This window comes from Gracilinanus agilis, chromosome X (genome assembly GCF_016433145.1).
Source record: "Gracilinanus agilis isolate LMUSP501 chromosome X, AgileGrace, whole genome shotgun sequence".
NCBI classification, from domain to species: domain Eukaryota; kingdom Metazoa; phylum Chordata; class Mammalia; order Didelphimorphia; family Didelphidae; genus Gracilinanus; species Gracilinanus agilis.
In genome coordinates this window covers 11,484,424-11,489,261 of record NC_058136.1, presented here as the reverse complement: position 1 = coordinate 11,489,261, position 4,838 = coordinate 11,484,424, and positions in this window count along the sequence as shown.

The following is a 4,838-nucleotide window of genomic DNA, read 5'->3' as shown; positions in this document are numbered from 1 at the left end:
TTAGAATAGAAAAAGCCTTCATTTTTCTTATGGCATTTAGGCTCTGGAATAGTAAAATTAAAATTATTAGCCCATAAAATCTGCGATTTTATCAACAGCAAATAAGCAGTGTGAGAAGTCCCTCTACCCAGGCACATCACAACCCCTCTAATTTAATAGATGAGTCCTAAGGACTGAAGGACAAAGAAGCTATGAGACTAATAGAAGGTCATGCAGCAAATAACATTCCTATCATAGAATTATGAACTTAAAGCTAGAAAGAACCATAGAAGGCCATCAGGTTCAACCACCTCATTTTATAATTGTGTAAACTGTGGCACAGAGAGGCTCTGAAACCTGCCTAAAATTAGCTAGTCATGCCCATGAATCAATAACTCCTTAAAAATTGAAGATGGTTTATAAGTGCATTTAGCCTTATATAATTTGGTAATTTGGTTTTCTATTTGAGCTAAAAGACAATGGAAAATTGGTCCTTAGAGGAAGGTTCTCAGAAAAATGTTCATTCTTAATAATAAAAGTTCATAGTTCATGTCAGAAGAAGTGAGCCCCAGTAAGGTCAATATATCCTAAAGCTGAAATCCTGGGGTCACAAGTGTTTGTGGCCAGTCAGAGCACTTGGTGGGCACATAGCACTGGCAGAGTGTGAAAAATGGGATTAACTCTCCCCTGCCCATTTTTAGATTTAATCACCAGAAGTGTATACACCCCACTTTTCCCTTTAGCAGGGGAGGTCTGTGACCCACCTGTGTGATGGTGGGTGACAAATTAGAATTGACTACCCCCTGGGCAGTCCTAAGCAAAACTTTAGCTGTAAATCCATGTAAAAGTGGAAGGAAGGCACAGGAAGTGACAAAAGGAATGGTCTTTAAAAGTGGCAAGAGCTTCCTGTGAGGAGGGTCTTTAGCCTTCAACTTGATCTTGAAGGAGCTCTGGCTGGGGACCTTGGACTGCTCTTGAATTTTCCCTTAGAACTACCACGTGAGTGAATGTAAAAGGCTGACTTCCTTTTCCTGGTTTTCCTGGAGGTACTAACCTCCAGAGAGACCTTCTCATCTTGGAGGAAGCCTCGTGGCTAAAACCCTTGTTTAATTTACCTCTTGGCCCCCTTTGCTGGGGCCTCTTAAGCCCTGCCTGGTTCAGACTAGGCTGGAGTAATTATCTACTCTCCCTCATTTTCTTACTTTCACTTTCTCCTTTTGTAAATAAACTACCATAAAAAATCATTTATAATTGAGTCATAATTCCTGGCAACCACACTCTTATAAATTTAGTCCAACCCTTTAATATTTTACCCCTTTTAAGAGTCAAGGTGATATGTCAGTTCTCTTGAAGACAATGTAAGAGAAGCGATGTTTAAGACTTGCCAGTTGACATGTGAGAATGGTTACTTCCATTTCAAGAACTAATATCTAAATATTACAAAGAATACATACTGAGGCACCTCAGTGTATGCCACCAGTTTCTTCTATGAAAACACAGTTTAAGGGCAAGTTCAGCGCCACTAGGCCAGTGTTATAAATGGGACCATAATCAAGCTGATGGTATTGGATGGGAAGATCTCTGGCCTTCAAAGTTGCTCCTGATCATCTTTTCTGTGTCTTAGACATTCACTTGGATGATATTTCACTGGGGCTTTGTGATATTACAGTGGAGTTTTCTTTTAATGTATTGTTTATATTATTAACAAATTACATGGGAGTAATAAGTACTGCCAGTGTCACTGTACCATATATCTGGCATGATTGGTTATCATAGGAATGTTCATCTCCAACCATAAGGACTAGTAGATAAGATCATAGGATTCCAGAGTTTGCAAGACCCCCTTGATAAAGTGATCTACTCCAGTACCTTATTTTAACAAATGAGGAAACTGAGGCCCAGGGAGGCTAAGTGACTTCACACAGTCATGGGAACTCTGAGTTGGAACATGGATGGAATAATATGGGAATAAAAATTCCTTCTCCGGCATCTTTTATGAGTGGTCATTGTCCTCTACTTAAAAACGTGCAAAGAAAGAATATGGGCAGCTGAGTACAAGGCCTTGCTTCCTACTAGGTAAGTAAGCCCTACTATGAGTGTTCCATTCAACTCTTCTTCATTCAAGAAAGGAGCTGTTGTGTATGCTAATTATGCTTATAGCAAGGACATTTTCTAGATGTCATTTGGCTGCAAGTCCAGCAACTCTGGATATGTCATCGAGTGGGTAAGTCTAAAAGATAGAACAATAAACATAATTGCTGAGAGTCATCAATTCACTATTCCTAGTGTTCTTTCTTACTGCTTGGAATAGGACTAATTATCCATAAGTGTTAAGTGTGACCAAACGGGTCCTGGGAGAAAGTGCTGGCTTTGTTCTAGCCATTTGGGATTTGAGGTTCCCTGAACAGATGCTCATTTTCACATCACCAAGTTGCAAGGGAACCCAAAGCCCATCAAATCCAGGCCACACCAAAACAATAATCTTCACTGCAATGTGCATGACCGGTGGTCTTTCAACTTTCATTTAAAATCCTCTGGCGAGAGATAACTCATTACCTTGAGAGGCCACTCATTGCACTTGTGAATAGTTCACATTTTTAGGAAGTTGTTCACTCTAGCAAGTCTGAATTTACCTCTCTGTGACTTCCACCTACTAGTCCACATTTTGTCCTCTGAGGCTAAGCAGAATATATCAAATCCCTTTTCTGAGTGACAGCTCTCCTAATGTTTAAATACAGCTATCATGGTCCCTGAGAAGTCATCTCTTCTCCAGGCTCTATGTTCTCAGGTTTTTAAAAAATGAATCCTCACGTAAGTCCGTGTAAAGGATTGTTTGCCCTTCTATGTACCTTCTCCAATTTGCCAAGGTTTTTCCTACATATGCTGCCAAGAATTGGACATACGATACTTCAGATGAAATTTTTTCAGAGCAGGAGTGTACAGTAGTCAGCTCCCTAGTACTGGATACTATATTTCTCTCAATGCATCTGACTAGATGGCATCTTTTTTTGGGGGGGGGGGGGCTGCCATGTTTCATTGTTGACTCATTTTTAGCTTGTACTCCACCAAAATCAAATGAACTGTTATCTGACCACGTGTATCTGGGTTCAAATCCAGCTGGCATCACTGCAACCCTGACCTTGTGTAAATCACTTATAAACTCTCTAATTCATATTGAGAAGTAGAGAGCTATATTCGGTGGCTTCTCAGGTGAATTCCAGCTCCAAATTTCTGATCATATGATCTTGTCCTGTTGAAACTGAGTTTTTCAACCACAGTGTAAGACTTCAGAGTTGTCTTTGTAAAATGTCAACTTATTAAATTTGTCCCAAATACTTTAGCCTGTCAAGATCTTTGGATTCCTTCCCCTGCCATCCAATGTGCTGCCTACTACATCCTTCCTAGCTTTATGTCATCCAGATCTTTAATAAGCAAGAGGCCTTTCCCATGCCCATACTGCCCAGGCTTTGCCCTCTAAGGTTATATTTCCGTCTACACTGTATGGATCTTCCCCAATTAGAATATATACATGTTCCCCCAATTAGAATTTAATCTCTTTAGAGGTAGAGACTTGATTTTGCTTTTTCTTAATATCTTCAGTACTGTTTTAAGTACTGGAGATGCTAAGAAAAAGCAAAATGAGCAGCAGGGACATGGGGAAAGGCTTCTTGCTTATTAAATATAGGAGTGACACAAAGCTGGGAGGGATGGATACAGTAGACAGCACTTTGGATGAGAGGGCAGGACCCAGAGATTTCAGTAGGTTAAAATACCTGAATCAGATAAACACACACACACATGCATATATGTGTGTGTGTATGTATATGTATAATATATAAAATCACATATTTAAAAGTCTTATATTATATATATTCCCCTATATAATATATAATATATAATATATAAAACTGGGAATATACATATATTCCATATATGTATATTCCATTATATAATATATAAACATATTTAAATTTTAATAAATGTATATATTTATATATAAATAATGATATATAAAACTTTAAAATCTGTAATTCTTTCATTGTAAATGGCATTCACATAGCTGAACTGGAGGGCTAGAAACATCTTTAGGCATCATCTAGTCCTTGGCCTTAATTTGACAGAGAAGGGAAATGGGTCTATAGAGGATGGGTGACTTCCTCAGAGTCATACAGTTAGTTGGTGATTTACTTGCTTCCAGGCTTCGTTTTTTTCAGGCCAGTATTTTTGTCACTATACTCCAATGCCTTATTTGATGGTTATATAAGTACAGTACTGGTCCTAAGTACTATAAGAACCAAGATTTCAAGCTTAAGAACCTCCAGGCTTGTTCCCACAGTGTGAAAACAATCAAGAGTTTTCAGAAAGTTTCCATTCATAAAATCATTTATTTGCACCTGTTTTTTATTTCCAAGAAGAATGGCAACAGCCTTTCTCCTCCCTCCTCTCTCAAATATATTGTGATTGAATAACACAGAGAAGCCTTTCGGCTGGTATGTATGTCTGGTTTCAAGTATGGGAGTTGAAACAAGTCTAAGAGAAGCGAAATGTTTGTTTTCAGAGTGATGGATCAGGCATTTCATTTATTATTAGGAGCCTGTGATAAGAAACATCGGCTATATTCTACCATCCCCCAGCAGTAGAAATGGTTTCAAGTCATTATCCCTCAATAGTGGGATAGTTTTTAGTCCCCATGACCTTATTTTGTCTTTCCATAGACATAGAGAATACATACAGTTAGCAGAAGTTCCATTGGGATAATACACGTAGGCCAGTCTCCCACTTGGTGTAGGAATCCCTTCTTCAGTTTCTATGACAACATGGTACCCAGTCTCTGAACATTTCCAGTCACCCAACGACTT